Source organism: Eleutherodactylus coqui, chromosome 9 (assembly GCF_035609145.1).
Source record: "Eleutherodactylus coqui strain aEleCoq1 chromosome 9, aEleCoq1.hap1, whole genome shotgun sequence".
In the NCBI taxonomy this organism is placed as follows: Eukaryota; Metazoa; Chordata; class Amphibia; order Anura; family Eleutherodactylidae; genus Eleutherodactylus; species Eleutherodactylus coqui.
The window spans coordinates 109,348,708-109,374,138 of record NC_089845.1 but is presented as its reverse complement, the minus strand read 5'-3'; the positions used below and the strand labels follow the sequence as shown (position 1 = coordinate 109,374,138).

The 25,431-nt window shown below is 43.7% G+C and overlaps 1 protein-coding gene across 1 annotated transcript in view; it reads left to right on the top strand.

Annotated features, from left to right (window-relative positions):
• Window positions 1–1,980: 1,980 nt before the first annotated feature.
• FAM110B (family with sequence similarity 110 member B) overlaps window positions 1,981–25,431 on the top strand; it is a 136,209-nt gene continuing 112,758 nt past the window's right edge. Inside the window, exon 1 of the mRNA XM_066578302.1 lies at window positions 1,981–2,091. The gene's annotated coding sequence lies outside the window, so the exon portion shown is untranslated. The remainder of the gene's footprint in view (window positions 2,092–25,431) is intronic.

Sequence of the window (25,431 nt, the reverse complement as noted above, 5' to 3'; positions counted from 1 at the left end):
GCCCGAAGACAGGACATGCCATGATTCTCTCCCGCACCGCATCACGGGAAAAAATCACTTATGTATATGACTCCATTCAAAAGAATGGGGTTCATATTCTTGTGAGGTATGTGCATCTTGCAACGCACAAATCTCCTGCGATTTTCACGATCGTGTGAAAAGCGGCCTTATTGGTGCTCCTTTGGCCCTAATAACATTGGATACTCTCCATGGCATGTTTTCTGCTAAATTCAGCTGGTATTCTCTTCAGCTGGTGTTTCCCTCAATTCATCCTGCAAATGTCTGTTGACTTTTCTCAAAGAATATGCATTGGCCTGTATATAATGGTGCAAGGAGTTTCATCATTGGCAAGCAACAGAAGAATCAATATGAAGTAACGAATCACACTACTCCATCCTCAAATCAGATGGCCATACCTAGGTGTGGAGGATGCCAGAGGAACGCCTTTTGCCTGAGTGTGCTGTGCCAATCCATAAGTACAGTGGAGGTTGCGTTTATGGTCTGGGGATGTTTTACATGGTACAGTCTCGGTCCATTGGTTGTAGTGGCAAGAACCAGAGGTGGACCTAAACATTCTAGACAATAAATGGGCTGCTGACAATGTGACAATATTCTGGGGATGGTCAGTAACACTTTCAACAAGACAACACTTCTTGTCACAAATCCAACACTGTTTACTGGATCAACAACATAGGAGGATAAACCGGCTGACCTAGATGGACATTGTCTTCATTCGGCTTTACATACAATGTTACTTTTTTGGGGGGGGATATGGATGTTCCACTATTGGACTCGCCTGCACAGAGTTCTGACCTGAACCCTACTGAACATCTTTGGGACCAACTGGAATGTCTGGTCAGCAAATATGAGCAGTGTTCATCATCTTTGGGAGAAGTCGTCAGACATTTGCAGGATGAACAGAGGGAAATACCAGCTGAAGTGCATCAGACACTAGTAAAATACATTCCGCAGGAACACCCAAAGATAGAACATGCTGCGACCATCTTTCTTTACAGCGAAAATCACTCATGTGAATAAGTCCATTCAAAAGAATGAATTTCATATTCGCGCACGTTTTGTGTGAATTGCACAAAACTCGTGCAAAAACATCATTTGTGTGAATGAGCCCTCAACCTGAGAGTTGCTTTGGTGTACAATTTCATGACTTCTGCTCACTTGCATTAGGCTTTATTTACATGGCTAGTCGCACACGAGATTGTCGCATCGCACAGCATATGGACATAGCAAGCAATGGGGTCTATTTTCATGCATGATTTCTGCATCTCACAATTCACAAAACTCATGCAGGAATATAACTGCGCATTCCCACGGCCAATAGCCAGTTCAGCCCGAGATTCTCAAGCATGACTCATGTCGCACAGAACACAGACTCAACATCCATGTTCTGTGTGGAAGACCGCACATTTACATGCATTATTCTCATGTAAGACTTGCACAGAAATAGAACATATTTCATTTTTTCCATCTCGCAGCTTCACTACAAGAGAAAAGTTGCCCATGTAAATCGCCCATTACAAATAACAGGTTGTATTTCCATTCTCACCCTAGGTACAACCTCAAGCAGTTGTCTTGGGAATAGTAAAATAAAATTGCTACACAAAAGTAACTTGCAGAACATTTCCACGTGTTGTCATCAGCTTTGCACATCATGTCCCCCGACTAGAGTGGAACCAAACACCTTGAATGCAATTTGTGTTGAAAAAGAAAAAAAAAGTGTGAATGTAAAGTGTCAGAAAAATCTCAATGGGAGAAAAGAATAAAGTTGTACTAGACCGTGCCGAAAATGGAATGTATATGTATAAGATACATAGTAGCTTCTCCAACCGCTACAAGGAAACTTGCTGAACTTACCGCTAGGTGGCGCTAATACCCCCCTCCACCAAGGTTAAATTCCCAATAAAATGCTAAAAAGAAGCATTTGTGTGATCCCTCCCCCTCCCCAGGAAGTGGAAGGGCTGAGCTGTTCCTGCAGGCTGGAGAAGGCAGTTTAATTCACATTTCCACTGCCCATCAGCAGAGCCCTCTCACCTTAGCTCTTGTCTCATCCACTGCAGCCTGATACACACAAAGGTGAGATCTGCATTTCTGCTGCTTTCTTTCTGCAGGGACTGAATGGTTGACTTGTTCATTACCTCAACTGATCAGCTGTGCATGGTCATAAATCACCCAGGGCATGTCACTGCACATGTGCCTGGCAGTGCAGGGGTTAAGAGCACTGTATCAACGTCTGTTGCACTTTGTGTAATAATATTGTGGGAAATAATGATACAATGTTGCTATTTGTGCAGCAGCAGTAGTGCTCAGGCTTTTCATTGATTTCTCATTGTTTTGTTTCCCCTTCCCTTTGTCAGTGCTGTTCTGTCTTGTGCATCCTGTAATATTTACTTGTGTAGTGGTATTAAATGGGGTTTCTCAGGGACTGGACTTTATCTTCCTTTTTGTTGCTGTAATAGAAGGTCCTACAGGTATATTATATGGGAAGCTGTCACTGCTCCTTTGTTCTTGAGTATCTGTATATGAAGCAATGTAATTGTGTAGAATAAGGAAAGTTATTTCATTGTTGATCAGTGAGACCATGTGTCCTTTCAGAAACTACTCTTCCAACATTGGAAAAAAAATATATTTTTTTTTATGTATATCTATATAATATATATGCTAAATTAATCAGCAGAGTCTCTGGTTACAGTTATCAGAAAAAAAGGCTACTTAAAAAAAAATTGTATGACCTGACACCAGTCAAGTTTAATGAGATCTGAGTACCATTGGTCCCTTCAACCCCCTCCCAAAAAAAGTGCCATGGCTTCTTTGTTTCAGACATAGTTGGCGTCTTGGCTCATGAAGAACCCAAGTTTGCATTTCAGCATAAGAATTTCAGCACCTTTTCATTCTATATACATTTGACTGTTGAGTAAAGAGTTAATTGGAATCACTTTTGTAATCGGAGCTATGGATAATATAGCTGCATGGGGGTTCTGTGGCACTGAACTGTTTATCTTGGTTGTTAAGCCTTTTTTTTTTTCCATGTGCATCTCATGAGCTTGGATTTGTGAAGCTAATGTGAGTGGATAGTTGCCATGGGTGATACGTGTTTACTAGAACGCGCCTCTGTATTCCAGACGTTTTACTACTTATCCTGTGAGGATGAGATGGCATGGACTAGAAAGCATCTTGTGGAGGTTTACATTAGGCTACTATAGTAGCTGTTGATTCAGCGTGTATTCTTGTGATGCTAAAGTTATTTGCTTGTGTTTTCAGAGCATTGTCAGCCCAAAAAGGGGCTGTCTGGGAAAATACAATTAGGGCTAACAAAGCAGTAGATCTAGGCTAACTGTATTATAATCAGTCTCTGTTCAGGGGGGGTTATGGGGTCTATGTTTGTATCCCTGTCCATGTTGATGAGTGTATGTAAACAGACTGATGCTCATCTTCTCTTCTTCTTTGGGATTTCCAGAGAAGCCATTTTTATTGGTCGAGGCAACTTTTAGGATGTAAAGTTCATTGCATTTGTATAGTTAATGGAATAACAAAATGCCTCAAGTAATTAAAATCCTATTGTTAGTCAGCAGCATACTTTGGTGAGAGCGTAAGACTGTCACCCAACCAGCATGGGCGAGATTTCCATATGAGCTCTGTCTATGACTGAGATGGACTGAAACTCGCATGGATTCTTCACTTGGATGGATGCTTTAAAAAAATCGCTGTATGTTTTGTTTTTGTGCTAGTTCCCCATGTGAAAAGGACATGCAATGTGTGGTGTCCCTCACAGTAAACGGAGTTGCTTCCCACCGAGATTCTCAAGCACAACTCTCTCTCGGCCATGTGAATATGGCCTAAAGGTACCTTTACACAGGGTGACTACTTGCCAAAAAAAAATCACTCAAACAGGCAAATGGCAATCATCTCATGTAAATATGGCCACCAGCCAGGTGATGAGTGATCATTTGCTTGGTGTCAAGGCATAGGCATTTATATTCCAACAACTTGTGGATCAATCTGCCTGGCGACTTCTTTCATCTTCACATGCTTGCTGTCCCTCTTTCTCTCTGTGTAAAGGTACCCTAACCCTGTTTGCCCACCTATACTTTTATGGTTGGCATTAATGGAGGTTTTAACAGCGCTCTACAATAGTGGCTGCACAAAGTCTGTATTACGGTAGGACATACAGAAGTTCAGTATTGATGTCTACCTGTACTTGCTGCAGTTGTGCCAGCTTTTAGCATAAGTATTATCAGTAAATACAGAATCCTTGAGGTCTATATTTTCATACAGGCGGGATGCTTATTCAGTGAATGGAGCTGGAGTGCGTCAAAGATCTCTTCCAGCATCCATTGACGGTGAGCAGGAAATTGTTCAAAGACTGACCAACTCTTTACGCTGAGCGAGAAGTGACTTTGTTTCAATGAGCTGAAACAAAGTGACTACTAAGCGATTTCTAGTTCTGTGTCCTGCCAGTAGCTGAGTGTACATTGTACGACTTTTGCCAAAAATTGCTGTTTCAAGCGATTATTTGGATGATAATCGCCTTATGTAAAGAGACTCCATCAATTCATAGTACATCAGACATTTGTTGAGATCCATTGTATGACACATCCAGCAGAGCATTGTGGCTTCCCTTGTAAACAGAAACTATAAGTGAACCTCATATTCTAGATATTTGCCATTTGAGGACCATTTAAAAAAAAAAAACGCTCTGGGAGCTGAAGATGCCAGTAGTGTAGAAATGGTGAAGGCTTTTATTTAGACCAGCAGGTAATACAATTTGAAGCCTAGTACCTCTTCATCAGACAGCTGACAGAACTGTGATGGCCTTAGATCTCTACCAATTCTACTACGGACTTGTTTGGATTAGCTTTATCAGACTGTTCTATCAGAATCTGCCACCAGCTGTCTGATGAAGAGGAACTTGGTCTTGAAACGCATCACCTGCTGTTTTAAATAAAAGCCTTTGCTGTTTCATCATCACTAGCATTTTTGACTCTCGGTTCCTCACCTACCATACTAGAGCTCTAGTGGTTTGTTATTTTTAATAATCCCAGACCTCTATACAGACTGACATGATGTAGCCCTCACTAACCAACGTTACTAGAGGCCCTTTAACACGGGACGACATGTCGGGAGCAGATGCCCAACAGGCCATTCCAGTGATGATCATTCTTGTGCTTTTATACAGGAACAATCATTGCTCAGTGAATGGAGGCAGAGCACATCGGAGATCTTCCTGCTCTCTTCCGTTCACAGTAAACAGGCAGTCGTTCAAAACTTAAAGACTACTTGTTTAGTTTATGTAACCCTTAAAACCAAACGACGAATGAGTTATTATTCAGTCTGTGCATGCTTTTACATCCATGATAATTGTTCAGATTCTCCCTGATTATGGGAATCTGAACGACATTTCAGCCGGTGTAAAAGGGCCCTAAGCCAACATCACCCATCTTCCTTACTTGAAGCTCTACAGACCTTGGCTCCTCTTCTACCACATTTTTCTACACAGTGCTCTGCTTGCTTGCTGTCCTTCATCTCATTTAAGTTGTATGTCCAACAGAAAATGAGGTCAGTAAATGTCTTTATGTATCTGTAAATGTCATGTATTCCATTTATGTGAGCTAATGTGCATCATCACTAGTGCTGTTTTGCTGTGGGGACATTTACAGTACATTAAGTTTTACTGTAGATATACACTAGGCTCTGGAAGGTTCAATAATGCTGCATTTTGTTAATGGCTGCATTTCCATAGCTGGTCCACAGGGACCTTGGAGAAGTTTCATACTACTACAGCCGGATTCTTATCTAGTGTTTCAAATCTGGTGCACATCTTTCACAATATTCAATAAAATCCACCTCCTGGTGCTTTGTGCAGAAGGAAACAGCTGCGGGGGGGGGGGGGGGGGGGGGGGACTGTATATAGTGATTAAGTCATGAAGCTGACCCATTAGCTATATCATGTTATACATATGAAGGCGTATGAGCGGAAACAATGGAGCAGTGTATGGTGAATATGTAGCTAATACTTGCTTTGTAACGCTAAATTTTGTTTTCCTTTAAAAGTCATGGGAAGGTATTTCTCCACTTTATTTCAAACAGATTGTCCCACTGCCTGATGCCAAATTCTTTTCCCCGTGATCCCATTTCTTGAAGATGACTTGGCTCGCACGCATAGATTAGATTATTATGAATATGGTATAGGCTGAGGTTTTTGTGCATTCTTCAGTTTTCTAACTAGTCATGGAGATGTATTTCTGAGTAGGGTCTCCCGCTGATCTTGGTGGAGCTTTCACACACATTTCCATGGTTTTAATGTGGAAATCTTGAGGTTTCTATTATTTTGACATCTCATAAGATCGAAATATCCCCGAAGGTAGAGAAATGCTTCAACCAATGAATTATAGATATTTGAGTCCACAATAAGGTGAACACACAGTAAGGCCTCATGTCCACGGGGAAAATCAGGCCCGCTACGGATTCTCCATGGAGAATCCGTAGTGGGTCCCTCCTGCCCCGCGGATATGAGGGCTGAAAATAACAATTACTCACCTCTCCGCACGCTCTGGACCTTCCCTTCTTCGCGGCTTGATCTTCTCTCCGTCGCGGCCGGATCGTCTTTCTTCGGCCCGGCCGATGTACATGGCACGCCGGCTGCGTGCCGCGCGCATGCGCCGGCCAGAAGAAAAAAGATCTGGCCGTGAAGAAGGGAAGATCCAGAGCAGGTGAGTATATTCTGATTTTAGGTCTCCCACGGATCCGGACGGCTTCCATAGGCTTCAATAGAAGCCTGCGGGAGCCGTCCCCGCGGGAGACCCGCACCTAAATGGAGCATGGTCTGGATTTTTTTCATGCTCCATATTTTTTCTAATTCACTTTTATTGACCATCCACGGGTATTTATCTACCCGCGGGTGGTCAGTGCATCCCTATGGGGTGCGGATCCGCGTACGGGTGATTCCCTGCGGATTTTAATTATTATTTTGCCCGTGGACATTGGGAGCCATTCTTGGTTTGCTCTCGTGGAGCCTGTTTAAACAGGCAAATACATCATTGGCTCGTTCAAACGAGAATCATTTGGTCCCTGTATAAGTGAATGAGCGAGACTGAATGAGCGCTGTTTAAACCAAACTATAAGCGAACAAGCCAACAATAGTTTTTATGCCTGCATAAAATGAACAAGAAACGAAAAGTGCACGATTGTCGTTGGCGTGCTTTTAGACTGATTACCGTTCGCTTGTTTAAACGTTGTGCGTTTTTATGATTCTTCCGTCTAAAACCATCATTAGTGGGACCCAACTAAGCATATCTAATGAGTGGGTTCAGATGGTTTCTGCAGGGCTGGTGACGATTTGAGAACTCCAGTTCTATAAATCCTGTGTGTGGACAGAAGATATTAAAGGGGTTGTCCAGTTGTAAACTGTTAATAACCTATCCTGATGATAGGTTATCAATAGTAGATCGGCAGGTGTTTGGCACCCAGGATCCCTGCTGTTCGCCAAGCAAACTGCTCTATTCTCACTGCAGTAGCCCAACTTACTAAGTTCCTATTTACTTCAATGGGAAATTTGTGTGCAATATCAAGCCTTGCCACTACAGTGGGAACAGAACTCTTGGCCTCCTGAAGAAATCCACCTGCTGCATTAGCGAATTGGCCTTTCAAACAGCTAATTGGCAGAGCTATTGTTTGATGGACCCCTGCTTATCGACTATTGATGGCCTAACCTCAGGATAGGTCATCAATAGTTTACAACTGGACAACCCCTTTAAGGCATCCTCTATCACGATGTAGATGGAAAAGGATTGTTTTCTGAAGCACTGCAAGGCCTGAAATCTTAGCAAATTCTGTCACTCAGAATAAGCGTACAGCTTCTCCCCTAGCTTGCTACCCTGTTGTAAATGTGAATTCATTGCCTTTCCACCAAGCTATTACAGAGGGCTGTAAAATGCTGAATGCTGCAACGAAATCCGGATGGACCCCATCATAGTCCATGTCTGGCATTGCCATTATTTCCCTTGCTGTGCTCCTAAGATAGAGCATAACAATGGAAATTATTAAAGGTGTTGTCCAATTGGAACGATTCTTGGTCTATCATTGGGATAGGTCATCAACAATAGATTGGTGGGGTTCCATAGCCCGGAACCCCAGCTGTTCACCAGGCTGATATAGTTGTGCACTGAGCAGCTCATTTCTGCAGAAAACGGACAGCTTCGTTCTTGCAGTAGTGTCTAGGCTTTGTATTGCAGGTCGTGTTCTCCTTGAAATGAATAGGAACTTTGCCTGCAATACCATGCCTGACCACTGCAGTAAGAACGGAGCTGTCTGCTCCCTGTAGAAATCAGCTTAGTGCACAAGCATACTGTCCTGGTATGCAGCTAATTGGGGGGGGGGGGGGGGATTGACCACGACCCCAGCTAATCTATTTATGACCTATCCTGACGGTAGGCTATCAATGGTTTACAATGGACAGCCACTATAACGCCGGTCTGAACAAGCCCCAAGCACAATGACATTACATCTGCATATTTCCATTTTTAATGTAAACCTCCATATAAGTTGATATTGAAACTATGGGTATTTTGGTGCTGATGTTCCTTTTTGTGAGAGTTGACAAAAACGGTTTGGGAGGAGAAATGGCTATAAGTGGTGGCGAACAGTCCCTGCTGCCCACGTATTGTCATATGGTGCCCTCCTACAGCATTGATTATGGAAATATTGCTCCTCATTATTGCATTCCATGAAGAATACCATTATAGTATGGCATCTGACTGACATGCCACAATAAATCTCTATATAAGGAACATTATGGCCGTATATACGTCTGAGTACAGTATTACGACTTGGAGCTTGTATGAAACTTTTAAAGGGGTATTCCAGAACTTTTACTATTGAGGATCTATCCTCTTCATCAATAGTTGATCGTGAGGGTCCGCCGCTCTGTATCCCCACTGACCAGCTAATTCCCAGGTTTAGTCACTGTCAGTACGGATCTTTCTTTGTTGACGTCATCATTGGCGGTCAGGACCGACACTGTAATGGACTGCTTCACTCGCGTTGAAATTAATGGGAGTAATGCCCCCTGTTACACTTCCGACTCTGAGCACAATCAGAGGGAGGAAGTGTGGTAGAAAGGCTTCTCTCACATTAATTGCAATGGGAATGAAGCTGTCCACTACACTTCGGGTCCTGACCACCGATGATGAGCTCCAACCTGCTGCACTGATGGCGGGCTGAACTATCAGCTGATTGGTGGGGATCCAGAGCAGCAAATCCCCTGCCAATCAACTATTTGTGACCCATCCTGAGGTTAGGCCATGAATGGTAAATGCCCAGAATACCCCTTTAACGGTATATTCACACATGGCAGATTGTTGCAGAGATGTTTTGTGTTTTTGTGACTGTCCTATTTATCCAATTGGGGCTTGGAAAAATTCATGCAATGGCTATGTTGTAGAAACCCCATTCAAATTATTATTTTTTAATTGTAGAAGTTTTTATGCAACAAATCTGCAATGTGCGAATATGGTCTAATATTCACTGGATGCATTAGTCCTAAATCTTTGGATCAATCTCCTACAGGATGTGCTATAGTATGTCCACCATTAGCATGGATGATCACTTAATGATGTATCTAGCCTGTATTTAGCAGTAGACTATCATATATATCTCTACATAATGTATTTCTTTAAAGCAGCTTGCCAGTTGTAAACTATCAATGGTCTATCCTTAGGATAAGTCATCAGTAGTAGATTGGTGGGGGGTCGGTGTCCTGGACCTCCACAGATCAGCTGTTTTGCAGGCCAGTCTGCTTGTGGACTGACTGAATTCTGCTGGAAGTGGACAGCTCTGTTCCTCCTGTAGTGGCCAGGCTTGGAATTGCAGGCATAGTTCCCATTCATTTCAGTGGAAATTTAGCATGCAATGCCAAGCCTGGCCACTACAGTAACAGTGTGCTTCCTGCAGCATTCAGCTCCATACATGAATGCAAACAGCTGACTGGCTGGGGTCCATCACCTGGGACCCCTGCCAATCTACTTTTGATAACTTATACTGAGGATAGGCCATCAATAGTTTACAACCAGAAAACGCCTTTTAATGTTTGTAGTAGTAACTTGTATCATGTTATGCTATTGAACATCAAGACGAAGTTATGTTCTTTAGAGTTAGTGTGTCTCAACCATCCCGCTGGAGTGATGTAATATTTTGCACTTTGTGTCAGAAACACAGCAGTGAATTAATTTCAATTTCCAAGCATGTATTTATTGGATACCTTACACTTGGCTCGGAGTCCTGTGGCTTGTATGTGTCACATGGCGTGCTCCTTAAGCCAAATAAAATTCTGCAATTAGTAGTATGCATTGCCAAGTCTTGATAAAGCAGCTTCAGAATTTTTATGTTCGGGGTATGATGCCAGAGCATATAATTAGAGGAGAATAATTGTAAGGCTCAATGGTGTTGTCTTTCAGCGTATGAGAGCAGAGGACAATTACTGCACTATAATTTATCATCCCAGGAGTAAGTTGCTTGTGTATAATCTCTTTCAAGTAGGGCTGGAAAACTGATGAACACTTTTTTTGGAAGGGAAACAAATGAGGTAACTGGGAAAGCAGCTATTATGTCAATTATATTTTCTAAAAAGGAACTTTTACTTTTGTTCCAGTAAGGCTGCTGAAACTTTTACAGGACTAGCTACAGATAGACGGGTAAATCCATTGCATCTCATGTCCATACCAATGATAAAGTCTATCCCAAAACCCTTCTTGAACAATTGATGGCATTATGACAGTAAGGATTATTGCTGCTGGCAATGTGCAACTTGGAGACATCTGTGGTGTACACATTAAGGACTGAACTATTGCTAAACTATCTTCAGTATAGGATATCAATGGTTGATCAGTGGGGTCGCCACTCGGGATCCCCGATGAACAACTGATTGAAGAGACCTCTTTTCAGGCATGTGATGCCAAGTGAGTGGGACGGAGCAGCAGAAATACCAGGCACCTTTTCTTCCGAGCGGGCAGGTACTCGCTAAGGACAATGCTCGCTCAAGCAATTGTCCTTAGCGAGTATGCTCGCTCATCTCTAATCTTGAGGATGGATCTTCAGTAGTTAAGTGCCAGTAAACCCTTTTAACAGTAGTTGGGTCTGCAGGACAGTCTGCTCCCATGTCATAAAGTTACAAGGAACAGCATCAATTAAGCCCCCCTATCATTTTCAGAATTGTTGGAGGTTGCAAAGGTCCTCTCCCATCCCCTTCTCCAATCATTAAGCAATTGCATATGACTAGAATTTGAGATGGGTAAGACTCTCTTAAAATTACAAAACACAAGTCATTCCATGTCAAGTGGTCTAAAACAAGAAAAAGTCCCCACTTTCATATCTCAGATTTTGTTCGAAATTTGTGTATTAATCGACCATGGTATCAAAAGAAATTTCCCAAAGTTTTAGGTTCCTACAGCTAATGGTTCCCAATTTTAGCCCCCACCCCTTATAGGGGGTGTCCGCAAGCACGCGCACAACAATAAACTGGCATTTTTTAAGCTATTAATACATTTGGAACTACATAATCATAAATGCTAAAAATTGGAGGTCCTGTCCAAACTTTTATACGAAGTTTAATGGTCCCATTGTGAACTTTTCTGGTTCCAAAGTTAGGCCTTAGTCACACGGGCGTTTTTTCACGCGATTTGCGCATCGCATGACGGATGCGCTTGCGCAAATCGCGTGACCGGCGCCGAAAAATCGGCCCAAAAATCGCCCGAAAATCTGCTCCTAGCCGCGTTTCATTAGAAACGGGCCGGAGCTGTCCAGCGCATTGCATTCAATGGAGCCGGCAATACAGCGGCTCCATTGAATGCAAGCGCTGCGGGCGTGCGCGGGGTTAATTGTCGGGAAGGGGTTAAATTTATAACCCCTTACCTGCAATGCATCCTTAAATGTGAAAAAATAAAAAAAAAGGATGTACTCACCTGCTCCCGGCAGCTGGAGATCCCGGCGGTCGGCCTGCAGTGGGTGTGAAGGAGGTGTGACTCAGGCTTGCCCCTGATTGGCTCAGCGCTGAGCCAATCAGAAGCAAGTCTCAGTCACACCCATTCATGAATTCATGAATTGGTGTGACTGAGCTCAGCCTCTGATTGGCTCAGGCTGAGCCAATCAGGGGCAAGCCTGAGTCACACCTCCTTCACACCCACTGCAGGCCGACCGCCGGGATCTCCAGCTGCCGGGAGCAGGTGAGAACATCCTTTTTTTTTATTTTTTCACATTTAAGGATGCATTGCAGGTAAGGGGTTATATATTTAACCCCTTCCCGACAATTAACCCCGCGCACGCCGGCAGCCCATTGCTTTCAATGGAGCGGCTGTATTGCCGCTCCATTGAATTCAATGGGCAAACATCGTTCTTCTCTGCCACAGCTGTTCCAGCTGTGGCAGAGAAGAATGATTTGTCTTCTATATGTTCTCAATGGGGTCGGCGCTGCTGCCGCCGGCCCCGTTGAGCGCATATAGAGAAGAGAACAGGAATCGCAGATCGCAGATAAGTGCGATCTGCGATTTCTGTTCTCTAATTTATCGGACGAGCGCATAAAAAGCGCTCATGTGTCCGATACCATTGCAAAGCAATGGTTTTAAAAAGTCGCCGGACGCATGCGCATGCGCAAATCGCGGCAATAAACGCCCGTGTGACTAAGCCCTTAGCCTGAAAACTTTGTTCGACGGGTGTCTCAAAATCTGTCATTCTCCGTGGAAGGAGATTTGGGCCAGTGTAGCATCTACCCAAAAGGGGTTATAAACCTGATATGTGTACCATGTTTTATACTAGTGGTAGTCACTATTCTGGTGAATTATCAGCCATGCCGGAATACATCGCTAATGTGTATGAACCCCTTCAATAGAATGCATTTTATATTTGTGCGTTTCACAACACACAAATCTCACGCCAGTGTGAAGGCGGCCTGAAACAATACAAGCCAAAGCACTTTTCCTTATCTGTTGTATACTCCATTTCCACATCTGTCCCAAGACTTTACTTAAGAGGTAAGCATGTTCGTATAGGGTTACCTCAACATGGGCTTACATATTTTAATTAAATGTGCACTAAGAACCATGCATTCTTATACAATTAATATGTCATGCAGTTTTAATTTGGGTATTAAGTGTGAGAGAGCTATAGCCATGTGTTTTTGCTTGTACTGTATTGTTGCAGGCTTCACCTACGTGCATCTGCACATTAATTCATTTGTAGTAAGTGCTGACTATATTTTGTTTTGTGAAATCAAGGCAGTATGCAAAAAAAAAAAAAAAATTCCAGAAGCTTGTCACATGTGCAAAGGGAGACCTATGGAGTGGGTTCAGTAGCTTTTCTGCTTATGCATGGTATATGGCTGCTGCTACATGTGTCCTCTCCATTAGGCAAACAGTACAGTCGTTAAAAGGGTTTTCAATGCAAATACTATTGATGACCTATCCTCAGAATTGGTCAGGTTGGGGTCCGCTGCTCTTGACCATGGTCAATCAGCTGATCAGGTGCCCGCTGTTGGCACCGCAATACACAGAGGTAGAAGCAGAACAGCTCCTGTTCACATGCCCTGTAGGCACACATGAATGTCAGAGCTTGAAGCTGTGATCAAAATGCAGCTCAGTTGGATTCGAGCCATCCACATATTGCATGGAGCACCACTCATCTGATTGACCGCCATGTTACTACTAAATATCCTCTGTGCTGTGGGAGGAAGTCGGTCAACTGCAACTTCTTTCTAAAATTGTGTGTTTTCCGGAGGTCTCGACAATTGATCGCCTGACTCTCTAAGCTCTCTTATTAAAGAGGTTTCTGTGACGAGACAAACTTTTTACATTTATTTTCCAGAATTTAAGCTACAAGAGGCTGGGATTTGTACATTGAAGGATTTGCAAAAATAAATCTCCCCATGAGAGACCCCACTAAGGTCCTTTGGAAGATGGAAGCGGCAATCTTCCCCAATATGTTTAATATCCCTAGTTCTTGGACGTCCAGCCGTGAAATGACCTAATATTGATTTCTGTCCTCGTGGTGTTCAGTATGTGGCATATGGATATAATTCACCATATTGTCGCCGCATGAGTTACTGCACATAAGTCATGCATCCAAGAGGAAGGATTTCCTAATCTTATTAAACCTCCAGCACAGTCTGGCACAGTTTTGCTGCACTTGACAATATGGGATATTCTGTATTTCAGATATTTATGGTTATTAACATTTTATAAACCATTATTATTTGGGGGGGGGGATGCGTAGCGGTGGTAAGCAACTACTACGTATGCAGTTGGAATTGCAGCACAATTTTATTGGCTATCCCTGTTCACTGATGCATAGGGGCATGTTCCGGGACTGCCACTGTGTATTCTAACCCTTAGGCCGGCTGCACACGGACGGGTCAGATTCCGCATGCAGGAGCCCGCATGCAGGAGACCGCAATATGGTCATATGAAGTACAGGTGGTTTTTTTTTTTTTTTTTTTTTTCTTTGTTTTTCCCGTGCCGTTGCTAGGCGGAGGCTGAGGGTACCTGCGTCAATCTGCAATGTCAATTGTGTATGGGCTGTGGGTTGGACTGCTTCCATTGACTTCAATGGAAGTCGTCCGTGCGGACTCCGTACAAAAATAGAGCATGCTGTGGTTTTATATCCACTCGTGAAAATTGCAATCACTATCCGCTCACTAGTGTTTCAATGTATGCAGAAGACCACAGATCGTCCGCGCAGTTTAAAAACGGTGGTTTCTACAATTCAAATCTGCTCGTGTGCAGCTGGCCTCTGGTAAACCGTACAGTCATTAAAGGACTCCTTTTAGTGCCCCCTGTGCTAAAATAAGAGGAGCACTATCTACCTGTTGTCGTGATCCAGCACTGCAGACCCGCTGTGGTGCCAGCGTTGTTTTTGATAGATCATGGTACCAGAAGCTGTGTGGCTGCAGCGGTCACCTGACTTGTTCTCCTGGCACAACGCTCACATCCTGAGTGGCTGCGGCGGCCACCTGACTTCTGGTGACCTCACTTGTCACAATAAATGCCGGGACCACAGCGGGGCTGCATCGCTAGATGACTTGGGCAGGGAATAAGTAAATGCTGCTCCTCTCTTTATTTTAGCACAGGGGGCACTAAAAGGAGGCCCTTTAGCGACTGTATGGTTTGCCCAAGGCCGGTCACTAAAAAGGCCAAGTTGTCCAGCAACCAGACAACCCGTTTAACAATCAACTATATAAGATTTGATTCCACGATCAGCATCCGAAAGTGGACTTTCGGCGGTAAGACTCGGCCATTAAAATGCACACATTTTTAAATTTTCCTTCACACTCGTGGATACGAATTGCATATTCCGCGAGCGAAAGAAAAATCGCAGCATGCTATATTTTACCATGGCATCCGTATGGACGGCCTCCATTAATGTCAATGGAGGCATCCAACTTGCAGCCCCCCATACGCAATTAACGCATGGGCTGCAAGTACCTGCATCATTGCTAAGCAACGGCATGGACAATACAAACAAAAAAAACCCGTGTACTGCACATGACCGCCTGCGAGCCTCTGCGGTCATCTGTAATACAGTTTAATGAGGTATGCAGGGTCAACGGCCGGGTTCACACCCAGAATCTGCTGCGGGCCTCCCGCATGCGGAGTCCGACCGCTCTTGTCAACCCGGCCTAAATCTGGGTATGCCAGGAGTCTGGTAGATATTTTATCCTTTAGTTTATAATAGACGTTCAGTGGAAAATCTAGTTCTGGATTTCCTCCAGCACCACTATGCATGTTTTCAAACTTGCTGCTTTCATGTGATTTAACACTTGGCATATTCTCAATAGATAGATGCCTAGCTTGCATTTTCATGCTGCGCGTAAGACACTCTTAGCAGTTTGTGTACATCTTGGCTAATTTGTCGTGCCCCTTGGGGTCCATACACTTGGTCAAACTTGCCTATTATTGGAAATGACAGACGTAGGTGGTGATGACATGGGAAAACTTGCTGGAAGTTTTAGTTAACAGATATGATAGCTGATTTGTCTTTGCTAATTACAACAAACTCTGTTCCTGTTACAGTTGTTCTGGGAGTTTGCTCTTCATTATGAACACATTTGTTTTACATCTTTAGATTTTCACTTTACATTGCGGATTTAAGAGCTACTTATTACACTCAACCAGGGCTATGATGGGGTGATGCATAGGCTCTCATGTAGGGCCATTGCAGCTTTTTTTTTAAATTAAGTAAAATCTCTGCCTTGGCAAATTATATAGAATGTGAATAAATGCAGGCATATGAAGTAGCCTTAATGCAGGTATTTGTGTGTGTCCTGGCCAAATGAGCTAAAGGCGAACCTGTCTTAGAATTGTTTGCAATGGGAGGGGGTGGGACTGGGGCTAAGCTCCTGCCTGCTACCCGCCCCTTGTTCGCAGCCAGCAATGGGAGGGGAGGAGATGGGCAGAGAGTCGGTGGGTATTGGTGTAGCTTGACGCCACCGGAAGCTAGGGGTTTGACAGGAGGAACACCCCTTTTACACCCCTAGCTCCTGATAGGGTGAAGGTAGAAAGGTCCTAGCACCGCAGTCTGCTTACATGTTTCCCAGCGCTGCTGCAGCCTTACCCTCCATGTTACTATAGTAGTTAGCCTTACATTACCTGTAAATGCTGGCATGTTAGGGTAACATCGCAGCATTTACATGTCGACATAATGTAAGGCTCTAAGTACTATAGTAAGCCTGAGGCTAAGGTTGCAGCGCTGGGAAACATGTATGCAGATGCAGCAGCGTGTGTTCTCTGTGCCAGCCGGTATTTCAGGCAATCATGATGGGTGTGCGGCCACTCACCTCTCTATTCTGCCCGCAGCCTCTGTCCCCACCTCAGGGCTCCATTATGCACCTCCGCTGTCAGCGCCAGCGGCAACACTGCTCCGTCAGTCGCTGCAGAGAAACCACTCTCACTTCGGTATGGCCTCCCGGCTGCCGAGGTTTTGGGGGTTGCTGCTTGTGGGCCGTCGCAGCAGCTGCCGCCAGTGAAAGAAGTTTGTCCTGGGGCAGTGCAGCATTGGCCGCTGCTTGTGGCCCAATGCAACCGCCGGTGAAGGTATTTATGGCACACTGCCATAAAAAAGTGGGACATGATTTTCTCCTCTCGACGTAAGGGCAAAATTGCATAAATACTAGAATAATGGGTTACCCGCCAGTTCCGTCCATATCGCATCTGATGGAACTTGCATGAGTTCCTTGCCCATGTAAGTTTAGCCTAAGGCTGCTTTCAAGCGGGCGTGAAACTTGTGGGAGATTTGTGTGTTGCGAGACGCACCAATCTCGCGCAAATATGAACCCCGTTCTTTTGAATGGAGTCCTATACACATGCGATGCAGTGGGGAAAAAACTTATGACATGATCTATCTTATCGCGTTCTTCGGAACGGATCACCAACTAATTTCAATGGGCATTTTAATGCATCGCATGCCATGCAATATGAGGTTTCCCATTGAAGCCAATTGCAATCCTCTCATCTGTGAAACTCGCGCGAGAAGATCGCAACCTAACAGATACGATGCGTTTTTGCCTTTTAAAAAAAAAAAAAGCTTCTTGCATCCACGGGTGAATTCACAAGCAAGATATGTGGTCAAATTTCACAGCCCGATATCGCGCTCGCCTGTGTAGGTAGCTGAAGTTTTGACTTCTTTGCTGTTCTTCCCACTGTGAGTGGAAGGGAATTCTGGTGCTGGACCAAGACTAGAGGAGCTGTCAAATAGGATCACGCAGAGCACGTCTCCAATAGGAGTACTAAGCTGTGCCGACGAGGGGTGTTTGCGAAGCGGCCGTCAAGCAAGTACACTACCTGACCATACGACTCTTTGGGAGTTATGAAATGCCTGGGGAAGAACACTTGGCTTTTTGCTAACTTCCAGAGTCCTGTATGCAGAGACTGCACCTGTTCAAAAAAAAAAGTAACTCTTCTCTTATGTAAAAGGATCCATTATGAGTCTTTCTGGAATGGATCCATTCCTAACATATTTTATTTGTAGATTGGCTTCTGTAAAAATGGACTATTAAAGTTAGCGATGGATGGCCAGCTTGTGTACCTACGTGAGACAGTTGTACTTTCATGCAGTAGGGTCGCAGAGGAGCCATGCTATTGGCATGCGAAACGAGGCAGAAATGCTTATTGTTGTTGAGTGAGGTGGAAATGACGGGATATTGACCAGAGATGGCATACACTTTACCCAGGGATAAACCCTGTTTATTCTTCACATAGCAGAGTTTTAAAAGAAGTATTTGCAAGCTGAATGAATTGCTGTTTACATGCTTGTAAAGGCTTAGACCGCACCTGCACAGGGTGCCATCCTTCAGGTATGCTGTGCTGGCTGCATGCCAAAGGATCTTGTTGGCATCATCTGTGTGCCAGCTCATCCTTGCAGATATCTTATTGGTTTTGATCTGTACCTCTTTCACAGTAACTTCAGTTCTTCAGTGACCTCTTTTACTTGCTGACCATATGACTTCCTTGTGAACTACTCAGTTGATAAGTTCAGACAACTGGGTCAAGCTTTGTAATGCGCTTGGAGGAGGCGAGAGTCATGAGTGTGCGTGAGACTATCCATAACTCCTAGTACAGTTCTTGAAAATTGGGCATTGGTTGTCACTAATATATATATACAGATGTCCTTCGTGAAGAAGAGAGGAAAAAAAGAAAGCTGTAAAATCTGTTTTGTTTTTTAAGACCTAGAAGAATAGAAAATTGACGGCAGAAAAGGGCACACATTCCATCCAGTCTGCCCTTCAATGTTATTCCCTTATTTAAAATTTCTCTCTTCGGATAGATATGTTTATCCCAGGCAGCTTGAATTAAAGGGGTTGTACCGCAAATACAAGTAAAGTTAAACACTTCTGTATGGCCATATACATGCACTTTGTAATATACATCGTGCATTAAATATTGACCATACAGAAGTTTATAGACTTACCTACAGGGGGTCCCCCCCCCCCTCCCCCCTGTGTTGGTGTCCCCGTTTCCCTGGCGCCGACCAAATCCTTCTCCTGCTCGCTTGCACAGTCTGCCTCTTCTGTCCCGTGGACGCGCCGCTCCTATTATTGCCTTCCCAACCACGTCTGCTGGCAGTTTGTTCCAAGCATCTACTACTTTCAGAAAAATATATTCTGACATTGCTTCGGTCTTTTCCCTCAATTAATCTCAGATTGTGCCCCCCTGTTTTAGGGTTTCAGCTTTTTGATAAAAACACTTCTCTCTCTAAGCTTACTTATGAGTCATTTCATGTCTCCATTGAGATACACAGCGGCCGTTCACTATTGAACAGTGGCTGTTTAAACTTAACGATGAGCTTCATCGCTCATCGTGCAGTTTAAACAGCCGCCGTTCAATAGTGAACAGCCGCAGTGTTATCTCAATGGAGAGGAGAGGGGAGAAATCTGCAATTAATCACCCCGTGCGAAGGTATCTAAAGGGAACTTGCCATTCTCTTATAGGGCTCAAAGTTAAGGGGACGGGGAGTGGGACTTGATATTCACTGGACACCCCAGTACAGAGCGGTGTCCCTGTGAAATTGGGGAATGTACAGAAAATGACTTTTTGTATCTCCTATTCATCTCTATGGTAGATGCGAGCGCAGAAGTCACTTTCTGTACACGTACTAAATTCACGGGGGTGCACTGAGTATGAAGCGCAACTCCCTGTTTCCTCACCTTGGAACGCTGACATAACTATAGGGGATGCGGTTGCAACCGGGCCAGGGAGTTTTAGGGGGGCCATAAGGCCTCTCTCTTCTCCATATATGAAGCTCAGTACTATGAGTATAGTTGGGGGGGCCCTATTACAGGTTATGTATTGGGGCCCAGGAGCTTCGAGTAAGGCTGCCTGTCCATGGGTGATTGTTTATTGCATTACCTGCGGCAATAATCCCGCCTCGGGTAATGCAGTAAACTCTTTCCATGGGAAGCGCAGCCACGGCGTCCACGAGCGGAGAATCATAGCGATAACTAAAAAAGCCAGAGTACAAAAGTCCATGTATTTCTAGTCTGACAGTCTTTTGTAGTAAATTGAATAAAAAGAAACTGCTATTGACAGAAGTCACGACATTGCCATGGAGAAATGTTGCAGCCTAAGCTAAATTTAGGTTTTATTTATGCCATTATATTTCTGCTATCATACCAGTGAATTAATAATATATTTTAATATTGGCCAGTTGGATCAGTAAAGATAGTTTGTCCTCCACCCCCAACCCCCCCCCCCCCCCCCCCCCTCCATGACTAGCCCTTACATGTGGAAGTACTTTACGTATTTTTGTATGTGTGCCATACTACTTTGGGAACAAAAGTCACAGGACACTATTTATATGGACCTCATCTAATGCTACACTGAACGAGAATCGTTTGCACGGGTGAACGAGCTGCTGACGTCATCACTGGTGCCTTCGCGCTCGTGCAGCCTGTTTAGACAGGCAGATTGATTGCTGAGAATCATTCACTTCTCATTCAGTGTTTTACATTCCTATTAACAAGAAGTGTTTAAACGCAGCGACTAGTGAATAATCTAACGGTTATTTTTATGCTGGCTGAAACTGAGCCAACGAGAGGCGACTGGTTCTGTTGTTGGTTCGCGTTTAGACTGAACTTATCACTTAGACTGATTATTTTCCTGTTTGTTGTTTTTTGTTTTTTTTTCATTTTTGTAATTTTGTGTTGGGAACAATAATGTAGTCACGTTGTTCTTTCCTTAACAAAATTCCAGAAGCCTTCAGAAATAGAGAGCTGTTGATTGTTTTCATCAGATTTCTACAATGGCAGAGATTGGCTTCCATCCCAATACCAATTTGGGGATTTTAGTCCTAACTAGAGATGAGCGAGCATACTCGATAAGGCAAACTATTCGAGCGAGTAGTGCCTTATTCGAGTACCTGCCCGCTCGTCTCTAAAGATTCGGCTGCCGGTGCGGGTGACTGGTGAGTTGCGGCGGGGTGCAGGGGGGGGGGGGGGGAGATCTCCCCTGCCGGCACCCGAATCTTTAGAGACGAGCAGGCAGGTACTCGACTAGGGCACTACTCGCTCGAATAGTTTGCCTTATTGAGTATGCTTGCTCATCTCTAGTCTTAACCCATAACTAAAGAATGTAAGATGAAAGGTGATGTGAACAACTCCTTAGTGGCGCACATGCATCCGGCCATCCATATGATGTAAAAGAAAACTATTCATGCTCTATGGTACAGCTCTGATGTGCCCAATGCAGGTGCTTTTAGCAGTAGACTGACCGGTCAACATGGACATGTTGACCGGTCTTCAGTTGCTCAGCCCCATACACAATAAGATGTGTTTTGAAACCTATCGTAGTCGGACCTGACTGGCTAGCTTTCGCTCCCACATGTATCAGTGACCCTTTCTGCCAATAACCCTGACGCTGGTTCACTGGCTGTCCACTTTTTTGATATGTGCTAACCACTGCATACCAGGAACACCCCACAAGATGCTCTGACCAGACATCTAGCCATCGCAATGTAACTCTTATCATGGTCACTTAGATTGTTATGCTTGCCTATTTTGCTTGTTTTCAACACATCAAGAACTGATTGTCCACTTGCTGCCTAATATATCCAACTCCTTGACAGTTGGTGTTTCTGGCGAGATATTGACTTCATTGGCCAGTGGTTTCAATGTTATGTCTGATCAGTGTATGTAGCTTTCACTTGGCTAAGAAAATCACATGAGACTTGCACATTGACTCACAAATATGAACCCCATACATCTTAGCATTTTTCTTTAGCTTGCATCGCATTGCAGGAAAAAAATCACGGCATGCCCTATCATTTGGGCATGGGGTGCACGTGAGTGTGACGCAAGGTTTCACATTGAAAAGAAGGGAAACTCTTGACTATCCTCTGGCATGGCCTTCAGCTGCGCTGGAGAATTTCTACTTTACTGAAGTGATACACAATAAAGCACTCGCCCATGTGAAATTAGCCTAACTGAAACTTGTGAGTTTTTCAAGCAGGGTTTTCACCTGAGTGATAAGGGAAGCCCTAGCACAATATGAACGTCTCAGCCTCTCTATTGCAATGACCAATAATGTCTCAAATAAGGCCGGACAAAATAATGCGTAGTGACCCAGAGTAGGGTCCCTCCATCATTTGTAAGTCTGTTTGTCTTTAAGTAATTTTGTTTTGTCTCTGTCCCATCAATGTGTTGTAGTTGGGGGAAATAGGGAGAAGTCAGAGAGAGGAGGCAGTAGTGAGGTGTGTGTGTTCTGAGAAGGAAGTGTGCGCAGGAGAGACAGGCTGATGCTCCTCCCGGGGCTAGGCTGTAGCTATGTCTCTGCTGCCAGAAGACTTGCCTCCTCCGGGGATGAAAGTGCAGGAGATGCTGCTTAAGACAAGGTGTGGGAACGCAAGAGCCGTACGCGACCCTTGCTTAACTGCATCAGGAGCGGAAGCACAGAAGCCTGTCATAGCTAACAACTAAGGTGAGAGTGCTTTCAGAAACCAAGTAACCCAAGCCAGCGTCCTTTAGAAAATGGCGACTAAGGATGTGTATTTTAGGAGAACTTTCTATTGTCAAATGTGTTCAGAAAGGTGGAGTTCAGAAATTGTTCCGAAGCCTGTAACCTCATGTTAACTACCAGTAATTTGCTTGTATTGAAAAATGAAAGTTGGATCGTAAGTAAAAGGAAACCGCATGTCCCTGGTTTTGAAAAGCATCTGTTTGTCTGTGAATTCATTTATTCATTGTGTGTAACTTATGACTCGTTTAGGGACACTGGCGTCACGACCATGATCCAGGACACTATTGCCGTTATCAAGCCTGCTAAAATCTTATCTCCCCTGCTAGTGACTGAGCTGGGTTATGCTTCAGCCTGAGGAAAGGAGATGGTAGAGCCACTGTGAACCGCTGCCATCTTATAGCCCACTGTCTCCTTGGCTGAAGGTCTGGTTCTTGGTCGCTGCAAATGTAGTAAGCACTATATATACACAGAAGACCTCAAACCACCTACAGATTTGACCTTGTAGTTTTACTAATTGCTAGAATTTTCCCAGAATAGCGGACTCGGCGGGTAATTTGTACTTTTGGCTCAAGATCCTTTTGAAGTTGGTCACTGTTGTACCGCCTAACCCAGTAGTTCTCAGCATCTACCTAGGACTTAGATGAGCTTGTATTTTTAACAATTACAACAAAGTCGCGATTTAATTTATGTAACTGTCTCCAGGGTTTTCTTACTGTGCTCAATTTCACAACATTGCATTAATGATTGCTTAGAAAATTGTAATTTGATAGCAAAAGAGAGAGTAATGGATAACATAAGTGATTCTGAAGCACAGTTGCATTAAAATGTCAAAAGTTTTTAAAGCTGGTCATTAACTGGGAAACCTAATGCTGTATTAAAGATAAAGGACACATCATTTGTAAGGTTAACTTGATTTCACAAGGACCCAAAAGTTAGCTCGAAGAAGGATATGCTTTCATGTGTTAAAGTGTCCATTTAGATTAGTCTAGTCTAAAGTTGATCAAAATGGATGCTTTTAAAAAAAAGTGTTGGATAAAATTTACCAAGTGATCATTGTGACATTTTGTCATTGCTTGGAAATAAATTGGCCAAGTTTGAAATTTTTATTCAAACTCTGGCTCCAATATATACATGGTGCATTACATGAATGATCATTCTGTAAAAGAACATCCCCATAATGCAGGATTGTCCATCCTTCACTACATGTCCCTATACCTGTACGGCCGTTATGGACTGTCGGCATAATGATCCGTTCACCAGACAATCAATCAGTCAATGGTGGTTCAACCATCAACCTACTGTACCATACAACCTAATGTGCATGGTCACCATTTAGATAATTCTGTGTAAATGTTGAGTCTTTTGTAAACTGGACTTTCAGTTCTACCCAACAAAAACAAATGCTGTTGGGGTCTGGAAACCAATTTGAGTGTAGAAATGGTTGTTTTACAAAGTGGGACATAAGTGGCACCCAGCTAACTGCAGAGAATAATACACTGTGCTTGGTCCAAATGTGTCTACATTTGAAGAGAAAATTGTAGTAGACACATTGAAGGACCACTCCAGCAAAATCACACTTTTTTCCATCCCTGTGCCCCTCACCTGATTGCCTGTCACACTATAGAGGTCTCCTATGTGTGCCATGCAGTGCAATCCCCTGTCTGATGCTTATTAGGCACCGTTTTGATGGTGAGATTTTTTTTTTTTCTTTGTTTCACTTTCACATGAAGCCTTTAAGGCATTAGCTAGAGGCTATGCCATTTCAGCCTACTGGGGGATAGTTTAATTAGCATTATCTTCTATATTCGCTTTAGCTACAGACCTAAAGGAGCATGGGCTGTGATCTTCTCCATTGCAACTGTGACAGGGGTGGCTATGTACCCCTCTAAACAGATTTTTGGTAGGATTCACGTAACAGCGTCTCACACAGGCTGAGAAACTGAACACAGAGACCTCATGTACACGGGTGGATTTTTGATGTGGAATCCGGCTGGCATCCGCCTTTTGGGTTCCGCAGCAGTAACCCTCCATAGCATGCTTCATGTACACACGGAAACCAATTCCAGTTTCTGCTTGTGGATGAAAAATCGCAGCATGCTCCATTTTCATGTGGTTCTCTCACAGATGGTTTCCTTTGAGGCTAATGGAAGCCGCCCACCCACAACTGAGATTGCGGACGAGCAGCGGATTCCGCAGGAAAAGCAGGAGTTAGAAAAATGAAAATGAGCAGAGTGGCCCATTAAATTGCCCATTAAAAAATTCCCACTATTCTCTAATCAAGCCTGTTTAAATAATTTTTATGCCTTCTGATGGCGGTATACGTCAGGAGGATTTCCTGATTTACTGCTCTGGTAGAAAGCTCCATCGTATGCCACTCTGTATAGACCCCCATTTTGGCCTAACAAATTGTATGATGCATTATTTTATAGACTAACATGGCCTACTACTGTATTCTGTACAGCCAAAAAACAATGCAGACCTATACCAGTCCAACAGATGCCAAAAGAGCAATCCTTGGCATTCATCGGGAGAATGGAGCTCTCGATACATTTGGCATAAATGCCAAGATCTTTTATTTATTTTTATATATATATATATATATATATATATATATATATATACACCAAATGTATAGACTTTTCTATCCAGTGTAAAAAGACTGGCAGGAATGGAAACTGAGGCAGAGACCAAAGGTCTGCATATCTCCAATGGTGCCATCCAGGTTCAGTTCTAGTTTTATCCCCATGCAGTTTTCTGCATGGAGGATGGGACCCACGATGGAACAAGTGCCGGACACATAAAAGCATTGTGTGAAAAAGCCATACTTCCATTTTGGAAAATTAATAATCCAGCTTCTGAAGTCAATAGCTCTGGTAAGAACGTGTCCCATGATGTATTTTCCAGGTATCGCATAGGGAACTGCAGCCAG